Genomic DNA, 17,608 nt, shown 5'->3' with positions numbered 1-17,608 from the left:
ACACATACATACATACATTCATAAAAGTATGAAACAAGAAAACTTTTAAATTCTTCCTAATACGTTATGATGTTTAGGTGATGGCTTTGGATGTTATCATTGATTAAATTTTGATAAGTAGTTTATGAGTTAAGAGGGAATAGACGTGCACACGCCTACATACATAGCGGTCAAACACATAATCCTCCTTTCCTTAACAAAAGGGTAAAAATAACGTCAAAATATTATATTCTAAAAAAGTGCTAGCGGTATTTTCACTGTAAAGCGAAACTTATCCTGTTACGATAATAGATAAAAGTGTCAATATGGTATGACATGCACATTTTAGTCGAAACATATTTTAAGGGCTTTTAACGTAACAATTTGATATGGCCGGAGAGCGTTGACCCTGTGAATAGAGGGCCAGCTCTGAAACCCCAAAGGGGTAGCTATTACGTACATTAATAAAATATGATAAAAGATCCCTTCTATAGAAGAAGGGATCCATAAGATAAACAGCCTATAAGCTTCTTATTACTATTATATATTGGCTTTAATATTTTCATAACAGTTAGGGCAAAATGAAAATTGTAAAAGAAGAATAAGATTTTTACAATGGCCAGGTAATTAATACTTTTTAACTATTTATTCTTCTATCGTGTGGATTGTGAGGTGATTATCAACCTCATCAACCCTGGCCTCAGGTAGTCAGAGCCGCCAAACGCTCCTGACATGGTATAAAAATCAAAACGTCCAATCTAATTCAAATTCAAAAATATTTTTATTCAGTACGTAACATAGTTACACTTTCGTAATGTTTTACATTACGAGAGTCTCATCCGCCTAAAACTACTGCAGCTTCTCACAACCTGTATAGCCGGGGAAAAGAAGCTGCAAAAAATCTCATAACTAAAAAAAACACGAAAATTTTCATAAATTTTCCGACAGGAAATTCCACTTGTTATCACCTCAGTATCATGGTCTGAATCATCCCCCTCAGTATTTGTTACGGTGTCACTAACCCATAAGTGCTTGTATGGTTACCAATACGTATTTGTACGGGGTGTAAGTGTACATTGTAACGGATACTGAGGGGAGTGATTCAGCTTATTATCCTGAGTTAACATCAAGTGGATAAATAATTTAAAAAACAAAAAAAAAACGTCATGCATTTTGAAAAAAGAAAATCGTCAGAATCATGGTCTGAATCATTCCCCTCAGGATTTGTTACGATGTCACTAACACCCTGTATATATACACCTTTGCCTACCTCTTTGGGGAATCGGGCGTGATGCTATGCTATAATATTTAAAGAGATCTCCATTGATAACAGTAGGTATAACGTCTTTCCCACTCTCTTTTATAAATAAACATAAGTACTTAATATAAAAAGCTCGGAGGAGGTCGGTCTGGAGTCTGGAGGAGTCTGGAGGAGCTCGGTGGCGCAGCGGTAAACGCAAAGGCCATTCATAGGATGGGTTACCACAAAAAAAATTAAAAGTTTTCATCTCGAGCTCCTCCGTGTTTCGGAAGGCACGTTAAGCCGTTAGTTCCGGCTGCATTAGCAGTCGTTAATAACCATCAATCCGCACTGGGCCCGCGCGTGATGGTTTACGGTCCGTTCTCCCTATCCATCTATAGGGAAGGCCCGTGCCCCAGCAGTGGGGACGGTAATGGGCTGATGATGATGAATATAAAAAGAGGGAATGAGTGAGAGTGTGTGTGTGTGTGTGTGTGTGTGTGTGTGGTTTTATTTATTACTGATAACAATCGTAATTGACAGAGAAAATGAAATTTCATGTAACAAAGAACTTCTGCACAGTCATTCGATTTATTTCTTCTTTTACCCGTCGCAATGGAAAGTAGTTATTAAGGCAATTCATTTTGTCTTCCCTCTTGCATCGACAATTGAAAAAAAAATGGGAATGGTTTTATTTTATTCCAGCTTTAAAACTACAATGTATTTTTGCCTTAGTCTTAGTATAAACAAAGTACAGTCATTCTATACTAATGGTGTAGATGTCGTGTGCCGATCGTAAAACTGGGCCGATCAAGATCTGCCTGGACCCACTATTTTATTTGGTGGGTATAAACTACCCCTTAAAAGGGAGAATAAAAAATATAAATGAAATAATAGTGACAGTAATAGTAGTAACATTCTAATAGTGATAAAAGACATAAGGTGACATGTCAGTAGCATATACTTTCATCAGTATGACTGTCGATTGTCACAGTTGTTTGCAACTTGGCTAAGGCCCAGATGCCAAGCAGTCAAGATGGCATATATTAAAGATATGCAATTTTAAAGACTTTTTTTAAAGACTTTATGTAATGATATATATCGCAGTCCGATATTTCGGCACTGGCATCGTCTGCACCAGAACGCGATAAAGAAATGTTCATTGTCTAAACCTAATAATTATGTAGGTTAATATTTTATTTTAAATTTTATTTTATAAATAATTTTATTGTAACTATGGCTTTATTGGCTGAAATTAATATATTCTTATTTATTTAGGTACATTTGGTAGAGTAAATTTCCTTATAAACCGAACCGTAGTAGAATTTGATGGTGCTATAAATCTAGCAGAAGTAACCCAAGCTATTTAACGTACTAACAAACAACAACATTTCACGTTTATTTCTTTTTACCTCGTAGGGGACGATTTTCCCGAAAGCTTTTCCATGTTGAAAATATGAGCCCGTCTTATAAGAAACTATGGGCAATAGAACGAGTCTTAAAATCCGCTGACTCATCTCCCTGGGGAGTTGACTCAGCTCCGCTATCGCGCGCGGCGCGACGAATATCACGGGCTTCTATCAATAGCGGCACGACGTTTATCAACGTAGACAGCGTTTGTTCCATCTGTTAATCAAACTCAAACTCAAAAATTAATTCTTCATTAATTGTTCTACATAAATATATTCTTGGTAGAACGTCTTATCCGTCTAAGACTACTGCAGCTTCTCAACTTGTTTAGCCGAGCAAAAGTAGATGCAAGAAAAACATCTTTATACAACGTTGTACACAGAGCCGGAGATGGTACACACTTATCTAGTAAATGCTAGTTTTGAATAATTCAAGATTGTATTGATAATTTATTTCGTCGCGTGCGATAGCGCAACCCATACAGACCCCTCTGAACTGAGGATACGACCGGCAGAAGAGCGTGATAAACTACAACATTTATCTTTCATCACATACTATTTATCGAACCCTTTTCGGGGAGCAATATGTGGATGTGGAAATAAAACTGTTACTAGAACGAAAATTACTTCCTCCTAAAAATTTTTTTTTACAATACATTTTAAGCTTCACACGAATTTAGCCACGTGGGAGCGTGTCAAACCAAGTTCAACAAGCAACAGAACTGGCGAGCAGCAATGTGTGTAATATTACACGAACATATATATAAACTAGACCGTAGTTCGTTTTTGAAGTATACATAGTTGGGAATCGATTCCGAATTCAGGTGGTTTCTCAAAAATATATTAAAACTCGATGCATTATCGTGAAATGATTACGTAGTGACACGTATCTTATTATTTCTCGTTTGCATGGCTTTTTTTTTTTCTTTTATTCAATTTGATTCCATTATCTTGGATTAACGTAGGGATATTAATCAACGCAGTATTCAGCTAGGTAAGTCATTTACTTATTTAAAAAATAATATAAAACGAATGGAATGTTTATACATTGTTTTAAGTTTACGCGGTTATTATCATAATTAAATCACATAATAACGGGTTCTTATCGCGTTTAAATGGGGATATGAGACTCCCGATATTTCGACACTGTTGCAAGTGCCATGATCACGGGATGACTGATGAGATTGGAGTGGAGTAGGTAGATCCATAAACAAGCGGCAAAGAAAGAGGGTAGACAGATATGTCTGCCCGTAGAAAATTATGGATCTACCTACTCCACTCCAATCTCATCAGTCATCCCGTGATCATGGCACTTGCAACAGTGTGGAAATATCGGGAGTCTCATATCCGCATTTAAACGCGGTAAGAATCCGTTATTATGTGCTTTAAGAATGGAATGTTGGCCGATTAATGCCTATAGACTCGCCCACTATTACATGGAGCTTTAACATAGCTAGTGAGGAGTGGGTGTATTTCACGTAATAGAAGAAAGAGGTTGGAAGGACTAAGTGAGCACGAAACGCGCGCCATACAAGTATGAGCAAATAGTTAATACATCAACTTTGCACTCCACTCGCTCGAAACTTTGGAGCTCCGCGATAGCATGTTAAAAGGTCGCTTTGTGCATTGAAGGGAAAAATATCTAATATCGACTATGGACTATCATGCTAGGAGATCCGTCCTTATCACAGGAGAGCTAATTTTCTCAGTATGATCGACTATTTATCAAAAAAATGCTTTTGTATGCAGTGTTTTACGAAAAGTAATGATAAACATTTCAGCTTATCAAATAAAATATACATTGCCGGTCAAGCGGCTATGGAATTTGAGAAACAGTAGAGCTGTTGTAGTTATCTGATTGCAGAAGCAGTAGTAAAAGAGAGTGTGGTCGAACCGGCGACAGCGGTTCTCATACAAAATGCGCGTTAGGGCCTTTACCACTATTATATTCCGTGGTGTATGTACTTCTGTCTACCCCGCCGTGGAGACAGGCGTGTTTCTGCATTATGTGTTATATAATGAAAGAAGTCGCAAACAGAAAGCAAGTAATAAATAAATATAAAAGTCACGGTCCACGACCCCGCACGATACTGCCATAAACTTCAGATAACCAGAAACACAATTTCAATGGTAATGTGGGGAAGGACGACCCTTCGGCGGGTTGTCTCGCTATTGAGATAAGAAAGAGAACACTATATATGTGTCTATGGGGAAGAAAGTGATAGGTATAACAGTTAAGTCCACGTTCACACAGAAGCTTCGTATTTACAGGGACTTTTTAACGGACCCGTCTCTACTGGAGGTGATCTTCTTCTATCGTGTGGGTTGTGAGGTGAATTACCAACCCCATCAACCCTGGTGTCAGGGCTATTACTGAGCCGCTATGGCCAATGACTCATGTAACGACTACGTACTTACATCAGTAAGTAATAACTGGGACCAACGGCTTAACGTGCCTTCCGAAGCACGGATAATCATGTGATCAGCTGAAAGATCAGAGATTTTTGTGATTTGTCCCCACCGGGATTCAAACCGGGGACCTCCGGATCGTGAGCACAACGCTCAACCACTGGGCCACGGAGGCTGTTACTGGAGGAGATATTACACAGAGACTAAAGTATTTATTTGAATTCCTTCAATTATGTAATTTGTCACTATAGAAGAGGAGAGGAAATGAATGATCCCTCTCATTGTATCCAAACGGTACTTGTATGTAGCCAGTAAGACACTACATAAACAGCCTATATACGTCCCACTGCTGGGCACAGGCCTCCCCTCAATCAACCGGAGGGGGTATGGAGCATACTCCACCACGCTGCTCCAATGTGGGTTGGTGGAGGTGTTTTTACGGCTAATAGCCGGGACCAACGGCTTGACGTGTCCTCCGAAGCACGGAATTATCTTACTTTTTCGGACAATCAGGTGATTCAAGCCTGAAAGTCCTTACCAAACAAAGGACAGTCTCACAAAGTGATTTCGACAATGTCCCCATCGAGAATCGAACCCGGACCTCCAGATCGTGAGCCTAACGCTCTAACCACTAGACCACGGAGGCTGTTAAAAATAAAACACTAGTATAGCCATTTCTAACTCCATAATTGGGGTGGCAATAACTGTAACATTTTTTTGGACAAAATTGGATTCTATTTTCAATCACCTGTCAATTTATGTTTGTAATTTTTCGAGCGATAATGAAAATACTGATTTTATAAGTTTTTTATAAGTATCTAAAATTATGCCTTTTCACAATTCAATGTCGTATGTCATAGCGTATTAAGTAGATACGCCATCGACGCAAAAATAACACATCCAGTAAAACAACCTTGTTCAGAAGGTTGTGTGAACAGGCTGTGACGTTGTGTTACGACTACGACTGGTACAATAGATATGTTTGTACAGGCTGGGGATGATAATAATAGGACGTGAAATTCACGATCCCATTGCGGTCCGTTTGGGTTCGATTCCATCAAACATATAAACATATCACTCTCGTAGGATGAACCTTGTCAAATAGTGAATGACTGTTCGAAGAAGATGTATTTGTGCTTGGGTGTCAAAAGGGTCAAATCAAATTCAAAAATATCGTTATTCAGTAGACAACATAGTTACACTTTGAGTCAATTACATAACGAACGTCTCATCCGCCTATAACTACTGCAGCTTCTCACAACCTGTATAGCCGGGGAAAAGAAGCTGCAAGAAAAACCTCGGCAAAGGGCCCTAGACGTTCTTTAAAAAAATAATAATTTATCATCAGGGTCATCATTTATACCCAAAAACAAAGATATACGATGCATATGTTATCTATGAAATTAGAAGGTTCATCATCATCAGCCCATTAACGTCCCCACTGCTGGGGCACGGGCCTTCCCTATGGATGGATAGGGAGATGTTATCTATGAAATTGAAAGGTTAAACAAAGGAAAATCTTTACAGCGCCATCTCTATTGCTTTTGAGGAACGTAACCTGGAAAGTCTCGTATTAAAACCAGCTCAAGTCATGCATCGTTTTAATTACGACAGTATAATTTTATAACAAACAGCCTCCGTGGTCTAGTGGTTAGAGCGTTAGGCTCAAGATCTGGAGGTCCGGGTTCGATTCCCGATGGGGACATTGTCGAAATCACTTTGTGAGACTGTCCTTTGTTTGGTAAGGACTTTTCAGGCTTGAATCACCTGATTGTCCGAAAAAGTAAGATGATTCCGTGCTTCGGAAGGCACGTTAAGCCGTTGGTCCCGGCTATTAGCCGTAAAAACACCTCCACCAACCCGCAGTGGAGCAGCGTGGTGGAGTATGCTCCATACCCCCTCCGGTTGATTGAGGGGAGGCCTGTGCCCAGCAGTGGGACGTATATAGGTTGTTTATGTATGTATGTAATTTTATAACACAGAATATGAGTATGTGTATGTGTGCGTGTTTTATGACTTTATAAGTTTGAATTCATGTTTGGATCATACGAAATAAATATATTTAGTGTATATACGTATATATATATACATGTTTGAATATATGTATGTATGTATTTATATTTATATTTATATATTTCTATTAAGTATATTAAACTCGGGTAGCTATAAGGTTAATAATACTCAAAAAGAAAATCTCATAGTGAACTATTTTTAACAGGTGGATACGTAATAACATTATTAAATTTAATTATTTTTCCTTTTTTTTATTATTTATATATGTTTTTTTTTATGTTAGTATTTTATAATTTTATACAAGATGTTGCACCGTGTCGCACCAAATTGTAATAAATGTTTCCTTCCCACTGTTTGCCTGTAAGAAATTGCTGCTTAGCAATAAGGCCGCCAGATTGTACTGTATCTATCATCCATGTGTGTGAATTTGTTTTGTATGTTATGTGCAATAAAGTATATTTGATTGGTTTGATTGAGATAACTGATATCTCGTGGTTTTCCGAATTTGTACGAAGATAATGGCAATAGACTAGCTCTTACTACATGCGACTTAAACATAGCTAGTATAGATACAGTGTACAGTCATGAGCAATATAATGTACCCATTTTAGAACTCGGTCGCACTAACATATTTGACATTTAGTGAGACTTACAGTTCAATTTGTCCAAAAAGTTGATGTGACATGGTACCAAACTGTATATATATACGTATTAATGCTCGTGACCGTACACCGCTGCCTACTCCTGCAGGGATATAGGTGTGATGCTATGTTATGTTAATTATTAAGTTTTTTTTTTATAGAGGGTTTTTTCTATACAGAATATGCCACCCTCATAGTTCTTACAATATTATAGATTTAACCTACGTTTCTCCGCTATCTTAAATAACTTATAAAGTGCCTTAGCGTCGTCCGAAGTAGGGGAGGCCAAGACACTATTACATATACCAACCTCGCAGTTGTAATTGATTAACAAAAAAAATGTATCTCTCAGCCTCATTCCGAACGCACTCCATTATTACATGATAAGCATCTTCTGAGGAGCTCGGTGGCGCAGCGGTAAACGTGCTCGGTTTGTTACGATGTCACTAACACCCTGTATATACACCTTTGCCTACCTCTTTGGGAAAACGGGCGTGATGCTATGCTATAATATTTAAAGAGATCTCCACTGATAACAGTAGGTATAACGTCTTTCCCACTCTCTTTTATAAATAAACATAAGTACTTAAGTAATATAAAAAGCCCGGAGGTCGGTCTGGAGTCTGGAGGAGCTCGGTGGCGCAGCGGTAAACGCAAAGGCCAGTCATAGGATGGGTGACCACAAAAAAATTTAAAAGTTTTCATCTCGAGCTCCTCCGTGCTTCGGAAGGCACGTTAAGCCGTTGGTCCCGGCTGCATTAGCAGTCGTTAATAACCATCAATCCGCACTGGGCCCGCGTGATGGTTTAAGGCCCGATTTCCCTATCCATCCATAGGGAAGGCCCGTGCCCCAGCAGTGGGGACGTTAATGGGCTGATGATGATGAAGCATCTTCTATGGTATTACATTCACTACAGTTAGGTGATGGTACCTTCTTCATAATCATTTTTTTAAGATATGAAACTAAAAGTTAAACGGCCACCTTTTGTACGTTCGTACGTTCCTGTCTTATATGTTCCTTTTGAGTAATAAAGAGTTTTGTATTATATTGTAAAAATGTTTTCTAGAAATTTCCTCACAATAATGTCACTCTGTATAAAGGTAAAGTAAGGTTAAGTGAGAAATGTGTTAAGGCTGAAGTGAGCCAAGTTCCTACTACAGAGAAGGTCAATTTAAGAGTCCCACTCGTCGGTGAGAATGTCGGAATACATTATGGATATGAGAAAACTAGCCTCCGTAGTCTAGTGGTTAGAGCGTTAGGCTCACGGTCTGGAGGTCCGGGTTCGATTCCCGATGGGGACATTGTCGAAATCACTTTGTGAGACTGTCCTTTGTTTGGTAAGGACTTTTTAGGCTTGAATCACCTGATTGTCTGAAAAAGTAAGATGATTCCGTGCTTCGGAGGGCACGTTAAGCCGTTGGTCCCGGCTATTAGCCGTAAAACACCTCCACCAACCCGCAGTGGAGCAGCGTGGTGGAGTATGCTCCATACCCCGTCCGGTTGATTGAGGGGAGGCCTGTGCCCAGCAGTGGGACGTATATAGGCTGTATATGTATGTATGTATGTATGAGAAAAACGAGGAAAATGTATACCGGGTTAGCGACAGCAGGAGCCATCCCCCTAACATTATCTTGTTTTTCACAGGGTCCGCTTACCTAACCTGAACATTTGACAGGTCCGGTTTCCTACAGAAGCGACAGCCTGTCTGACCTTCCAACCCGCGAAAGGAAAACCAGCCCAATACAGGTTAGGTCACATACCTCCAAAAATGCATTTCTCGCTGAACACGTGATAATCATGATAGGGATGTATTAGTACAGGACGGATTATCGTAACCATATTGCTTTAGTTCGGATTAGTGGGTTTAAGCTAGTAAGTACTTAGTTTCAACCAACAAATAGCTTTCTACGGATTCGAGTAGGTAAGTTATTAAATTAGTGTTGTTACCAAGCTAGGGATCACAAAATGGTTTATATGAAACGTAGGATTCGAACACGGGAAAACACTGTGTCCCCGAAGAAGTAGACAGAGGTAAATAAAATTATACCCACTTATGTTTTAGTACCCTGTAATTCAAATTCAATAATATCTTTATTCAGTCGGTAACATAGTTACACTTTGAATCGTCAATTTTTACATAACGAACGTCTCATCCGCCTAAAACTACTGCAGCTTCTCACAACCTGTATAGCCGGGAAAAAGAAGCTGCAAAAAAAAACCTCGGCACAGGGCACTAGACGTTCTTTTTAAAAAAAGAACATATTATTATAATATTATTATACAATTGAGTAATTTAGCTGCCTAATATCAGTTCGCAGACAGTTAATCCCATGCATTCATATCTTCTAAATAATCACTAATAACCTTTTTAGCAAAGTTTCTGTTTAACTTTTTTTATTTTTTTTATTTACTTAATTAAACTTTGAGTATACAGTTTTGACGCATAGCATCGCTAAATCAGGAATGGTTTGTCTCGATGCTATAACTACTGTCTTAAAACAGTTGAAAGGTAAATTCTGAATGTCAATGGGAATCTTATTGTAAAAACATATACATTGCCCCTTAAAAGATTTAGTAATCTTATGTAATCGACTGACTTGTAAAGCAAGATTATTTTTATTCCGAGTAGAAACCACATGATATCAATTATCTATGAACCAAAGATGAATTCAAACTCATAAAGTCATAAACCACACACACATACAGTCTCGGTGTGTTATAAAATTATACTGTCGTATGTCTTTTTATAGGTTCTTGGCAGCAGCAGGAAAGCTCGAACAACTTTATTATTCTCAGAAATACTATCCTTATCGCAAATAGAATTAATTAAGACCAAGATCCACATTAATCTGGACAAAACCAAAAGGATTCATTGGATGATAACATTGGAATGTTTTCTGAATCGTAAGGTTTTGACCATGATTCTGAGTCGATATCATTAAAAATAGCTTCATTACCGTCTATCCAATGGAAACTGGAGTCAATTTGAGTTACAATGTAAACAGAAACATTGCGAAGAATTCATTATAATGCGCGTGTGGTTTGGACTAATTAAAACCGCAGCCTGCTTGTGGTCACAGCTTTTAATACAGACCGTAACAGCTGCTAATGTCGTTGTGTTATACAATTGGAAAATATAACATAACATCAGCTCACGACTATATCCCAATTGGGGTAGGCAAAGGTACATCCAACAAAGTTATTATAAGGTTAGTCATTATTTAGAAGATATGAATGCAAGGGATTAACGAAGGACTTTCCAATCGTAAGTAAGTAAGTAAAATCTTTATTTCCTCTACAAATAATAAAACACATGGATACATAAATACATACAAAAATACAATATTTGTAGGGGCTGGAGCCTAAACTAGGATACCCTGTGTTTTAGGACTCCAGGCCTCCACCCCCAAAAAGTCATGGTCAAGAAAAAATAACAAAATATAAAAAAGTGTGTGTGTGTGTGTGTGTGTGTGTGTGTGTGTGTGTGTGTGTGTGTGTGTGTGTGTGTGTGTGTGTGTGTGTGTGTGTATGCGTGCGTGTGTGCGTGTGTGCGTCTCACTTTTATTTAATAATGTATCGACGTTCTCCAAACACACGATAGATGGCGGTGTTCACTTTTAACGTGATAATTACCTATTTTCTCATTGCTGGCCCTACATAATTCGTCACTGACGTCGCAAACTGACGTATCTCAAATTTTTGCCGGATCTGATTTGCACCTTATGCTATTGTCAAAATAAGACACAAATTACTTTAGTAGGAAATTGCAGATACGTCTGTTTGCGACGTCAGCGACGAATTATTCAAAAATGTAATGGCAGAAGCATATATTATAAAACTAATGGATCACTTTATGTATAGAATAATTTTGCTACCTATTGCTTCTCTTTATTTTGATCAGAATAATAAAGGGTAGAAGTTGTAATTGTACCCTGGTGTAATAAAAAGGGTCATCATTTATACCCAAAAACAAAGATAAAAGATGCATATGTCTGTTATCCATGAAATTAGAAGTCTAGACGAAGAAAAATCTCAACAACGCCATCTATCGTGTTTTTGGGGAACGCCGATTGGAAACTGATATTAGGCAGTCAAATTATTAAATTATTTAACAATATTTCTCGGGAATTTGGGTAGACTACCGTCTTATTAATAAAAAATAAACGAGCAGTGACCGTGATCAGTATTTGACACGCATTCCAAAGCACGGATCTTAGTAATTATTATTTTGGTACAACTGAGTGATCAGCTTGCAATGTCCTATCCAAACTAGGGATCGCAATGTGATTTGATATGTCCTCATCGGAAGTCGATCCTGAGACCCCGGATCGTGAGCCCAACGCTCAACCACTGAACCACAGAGTCCGTTCGTGTTAATACTAAAAACATAAGTATTTATATTTCATTTATCATAATATGTATTAGATAGATTCATAAAATTTACCTCACTTACATTTTTCTGTCTATCCTTGAAAGTAAAAGCACTCAAGGCGATTAGGGTAGGCAGTTAAACTATGTAATACCATTGGATAGGCAGCATTAAGTAGGTGCTCGGTACGCAATAGACAATGCAATTCCAATCTCGCGGGATCCCGATCTCGCGACATCTCGTATTATTTTTCGGGATCAATCCCGAAGCTTGCGAATAAAGTACCCCGTTCGAGATTGACGGGATTGGGCGGCAGTAGTCTTTTCACGTAGGTAGCTTTGTTTTTTACGCACCTACTTTCAAAATCACCCGTAACTACCTTCTAATCCTTGAGTTATACTTTTTGGTTTGACTATGCTGATTTCGAACGAAAAGAGAATGGGCGAATCTGGTCCAAGAACCTCCACTGATGAGACTTATAATTATGTATTGAAAGCTTATGCTTTCCCTATGATTCTGGCAAAGTTCTATCAGACTCTGTCCCGGGGTGCATTTTCTACAGCCATGTTTGTCCTGGCACCATTTAGCAACAAATCTCGAATCGATTTTAGTCCCTCATTTTATTTTATCACATTTTAGCCAGGACAAACATGGCCGTAAAAATAGAATACCCCGGGACAGAATCTGATAGAACTTTGCCAGAGTCATAGGGAAAGCATAAGCTTTCATTTCATATAAGTCTCATCAGTGGAGGTTCTTGGTCCAAAGTTTCATACAAATGTGCCCATTGTCATTTAATTATACAATACAATACAATACAAATACACTTTATTGCACCAAAATAAAAAGAAATAATTACAAAAAGTCTCTTAACTAAGTACAATAAATAATAGTAGTAATTATTTCGTTCGTAATATTGAAGAATAAAGGCTTTTGTTTTCTTAAAAAAATATTTTGTTTTAATTGACCTCACTATCACAAACAAACAGTTTTCACTGTTTTCAGCGATCCTAACTTTACATTTTTATAAACTAGACGAGATCTCGAAAATTTCAGGATCTCGCGGGATTAATATTTCCAATCCCGCGGGATCTCGAATTTGCGATCTCGAGTCGGGATTGCATTCCCTAGTACGCACGTATTCTAATCAACAGGGTTCTAAAGTTGGTTGGAGAGCTTCTATTGCTAATTGAATTCGAAATCCACCCCGATCACAATCCAATTAAATATCGTTAATTCAATTAATTTGGAAAATAAATTCAATTACATCGAAAACAGACGAAAGGCTGATAATATAACTGTGATACAAGATTTAAAAAGTTAAATACGGGACTATTATTACACTTCAAACACCGCGCAGATTGGATTATAAACATAATATGTGTTACTACAAAACACAAACTAAAAATAAACTAGGTTTGAAATAGTATTTCGCGCGACGAAAGAAGTCGGCGGATTTTAATGAAACTAACTTGACAAGTCATAATAATTCTATGCAGAATCTGCCACAATAGCGCCGCGGCCTTCGGGACTTCTTTCGTGTACGGATTTTATTTTAAACACAGTTTATCTTTTAGTCTTTGTTTTGTAGTAACACTGATGATATCCTATTTGAAGAGGATTTTTTAAATATATAACATAACATAAACAGCCTGTATAGGTCCCACTGCCTCCCCTCTTACAACCGGAGGGGGTATGGAGCATACTCCACCACGCTGCGGATTGGTGGTGTTTTTACGGCTAATAGCCGGGACCAAACGGCTTAACGTGCCCTGCGAAGCACGGAATTATCTTACTGTTTCAGACAATCAGGTAATTCAAGCCTGAAAAGTCCTTATCAAACAAAGGACAGTCTCACAAGATTTCGACAATGTCCCCATCGATAATCGATTCGAACTCTCTAACCACTAGACCACAGAGGCTGTTGCCGGAGAATGTAAGACGTAAAATATATATTTTTTGTAGTACTTATCTTTTTTTTTCGTTCTCCTTTACTTAATATTCAATCTACCGTCGGAAATTAACAATGAAATAAGCTAGGTATTCTGGCTTTTTATTACCCTTCAATATTTTCAAGAATTGGAATCCTAATACATTTTTTTATCATATTAAAATTCAGTCATTTAGTATCAGTTATTTATTGTTATTTATTTTTTTAGTGTTGTAGTTTCAGTTATTTTAAATTTTCATTAAAATACAACTACGGTCTTTTATATTGCTAAGGTCTTCTAAACTAAAAAAAAACAATTAATTGGCGAGTACACAGAGATTATGTTTTTTTTTATTTAAAAATTAGTGGTTTTAAGTAAGTAAATTATATATTAATAGCACGATGATCCTCGAAAGTAATAAAAAACCCTAATATATTAAAAAGAAACCCCAGAATAAATAAAACAGAAGATAAACACACAAGTCGCGTACATACTCTGACGCTCATATCCTTTTTTTGTAGTTTGGACCCCTAGGGTATAAAGACCCCTACTGCTGTCATTTCTCTGCCCATCTGAATGTAATGTGCAGAGTGTAGATCGTAGATGGAATAATAATTGAATAGTTTCCTTGGTCAAAGATAAATGATGAAATTCTGATTACTAAATAAAGACAGATCTAAAGGTGACAAAAAAGTTTTCTTTTTCTACTAAGTAACTTATTTATGAATTTTTATAAAGGAAAATGTAATAATAAGTGCGACATTTTGTCACTTTTTTTTAAAATGACACAGATTGCTTTTTCATGTTTTGACATTTAGTAAAAAGTAACGTAATAATAAGTGTGACATTTTGTCACTTTTTTTTAAATGACACAGATTGCTTTTTCATGTTTTGACATTTAGTAAAAAGTAACGTAATAATAAGTGCGACAATTTGTCATGTTTTTCTATGATGTCACATAATTATTGCTTTTTCGTGTTTTGACGTTTAGTAAAAAGTAACTGATTTGACTAGCTGGAAACTATCCTATTCTGTTTGTTACTGGAGTGTGAATATGATGTCTATTTATGGTTTTGGACAAAATATAAAATATGCAATGGTCAATTGATATAATATAAGCTCACGACTATATTCGAATTGGCGTAGTCAGAGGTACATCCATCGCAAGATGATCTAAGTACTGTCACCTCACTAAGCTTTCTGTTAGACCAACGTGATTTGTGGTGAGCCGAACGGGAGCCGTTTATAATGGTCGCGCCAACTGTCTTAGTGAAAACTGTTCTAAGATAAATTAATAACTTAGTGGTACAAGTCCGGTACCGGGATTCCAACCGGCGCTCTCCGATTGAGAAGCAAGCCGGTGTACCACCAGGGGCCTGTTTAATAAAACTTACAATTGTAAATTACAACGACAATTTGATGTTCATTACGTAGCTAATTTGAAACTGCAAAATATTCGTGATCACACACTCCGCAATGTACATCAAATTGTCATTGTAATTTACAATTGTAAGTTTTATTAAACAGGCCCCAGACCACATTTATAATCTAGTAAATACTATGTAAAACAATAACTGTTTTTTATTATTAAGTATGTAAATGTTTAAGTTGTCGGTACACATTAATATGAATATGTGTTATTTTATTTATTAGAAAATTACACTTAAAAGGTTCGATATTTAAACTCTTAAGTATTTCTAGCTGGCGGTGCATTTATTCATTATTCAAAGCCGTTACTAATTTCATAAAAAAAAAACGTAATTTCTAAACATATTACGTTTGACCTGTTATAGTTTTTTTTATAGAGGATAATAGTAGCTTGAAATACTTATAGCTTCAATGGAAATTGCTTACGTACCCCACACAGCGAAGCAATTAACCAAATTGAGGATATGCGAATACAATCCATGACGAATAGGCTGAACTTGAAACATTTGAACAACGTATGTTTTGGAATTACCTTAAAAACTGTTTAATATTTTTTTTACCAATGATGTTCAGCTGTGTAGGTCCCGGAGCCTACTAGATTTACATACAAATGCAATTAACTGACCGCTGTATGGATTCCCGGAGTGTAAAGTTCCATTCGATATTTGCTTAACTTATTGCATGCCATTCGACATTCTCGCTCGAACGAATACCCAATTTGAAACCGAAATTGGTTTCTTCCCATCTGTTTACATATCACGTCCTTTAGATAAGGAAAGTTCCATAATATGCAAAAATTAACGTTACCCTCTGCAGGCGGCTTTGACATTCAATACGACACATCATGCTCGACTCACCAATAATAAAATTATCACCAACACCAAAACACACAACTCACCGATCGAACGTCGAATACAATTAAAATTTCAAATTCTTTTAAATTTAAGAATTGAATTATTAAAATTAAAATAAATAAATAACATTTTGGGATTTTAAATTTGGAATGGGATACATACGCGCGCGGTCGTAGTGACGGTTGGGTTATGGCGCCGCCCCGAGTGTTCGGGAGGCGAGTCGTCGAACGAATGGACGACAGAGCGCCGCGGAGGCTCTTATACCCTACCCCGAGTCTGAAGCTGTGGGCGGAATTCTATAGAGCTGATGTGCATCCAACTTTTGTGACGTAAGCGTGTTGTTTGGCGCATGGGTTGCTTTATATAACGTAAATATGAAAGCTTTAATGGTGGAATTTGCCGCTCCGTCGCAACAACTTGTTAAGTTCATAAACTATGGAATAGCTGAAGCGACTTCATGTTTACTTTCTTCACGCAAAGCATAACTTGCATTTACTGTACAATATATAAATAGTGAAGTGTAATGTGAAATAATACAACTACGAACTCATTATATCTTCATTATGTAAAGTTGTATACCCTCACTCCTCGCCAGCTATATTTAGTAAGCTCATTATATATACGGCGTTAGTAACATCGTAGAGAAAAATTTCAGAGATGATTCAGACCATGAATTCCAGTTGATTATTTTCAGTTCCATACTTTTGCGTTAGATTATTCTTCCATTTGATGTTAACTCAATATCATGAACTGAATAATCTCTCTCTGTATTCGTTACGATATCACTAATCACTACAACACTATTACACTACCACTATCACTGTACCACTATCACACTATCATTATTACACTAACACTATTACACTATCACTATTACACTATCGCTGTTACACTATCACTATTACACTATCACTGTTACACTATCACTGTTATACTATCACTATTACACTATCACTATTACACTATCACTGTTACACTATCACTATCACACTATCACTACCACTACTACACTTTTACTATACTTTTGTTGCACTATACATACATACATACATAAACTCACCCCCGTAATCCCAAATGGGGTGGGCAGAGCCACAAGTAATCAAAGACAACTTGCAGCCACTGTTGATACGAAGTCCTAAGATGGATATGATGAACCTTATGGTGATAAGGGATCAGCCTATCGCCCATAACATTAGTCCATCATGTTAGAGGACTATCTAGTGCAATTAATCATAATTCTGACTAAGTATTCATTGCATAACATTATTATGTATTTAATAATCGATAATATTATGTACGTGTATAGCAACTCTATAAAGATCCATTTCTATCTA

The 17,608-nt window shown here is 37.1% G+C and overlaps 1 protein-coding gene across 2 annotated transcripts in view; it reads right to left on the bottom strand.

The window, feature by feature from the left end:
- LOC126375741 (U8-agatoxin-Ao1a-like) overlaps nt 1–16,491 on the bottom strand; it is a 93,170-nt gene extending 76,679 nt beyond the window's left edge. Inside the window, exon 1 of one of the 2 annotated variants that reach the window (XM_050022845.1) lies at nt 16,437–16,491. The gene's annotated coding sequence lies outside the window, so the exon portion shown is untranslated. Of the gene's footprint in view, nt 1–16,318 lie in introns of both variants that reach the window. The other variant, XM_050022846.1, reaches the window with a different exon arrangement.
- Nucleotides 16,492–17,608: the final 1,117 nt, after the last annotated feature.

Source organism: Pectinophora gossypiella, chromosome 19 (assembly GCF_024362695.1).
Source record: "Pectinophora gossypiella chromosome 19, ilPecGoss1.1, whole genome shotgun sequence".
NCBI lineage: Eukaryota > Metazoa > Arthropoda > Insecta > Lepidoptera > Gelechiidae > Pectinophora > Pectinophora gossypiella.
The sequence above is the reverse complement of the archived record's forward strand: the minus strand, read 5'-3'. Positions and strand labels throughout refer to the sequence as shown.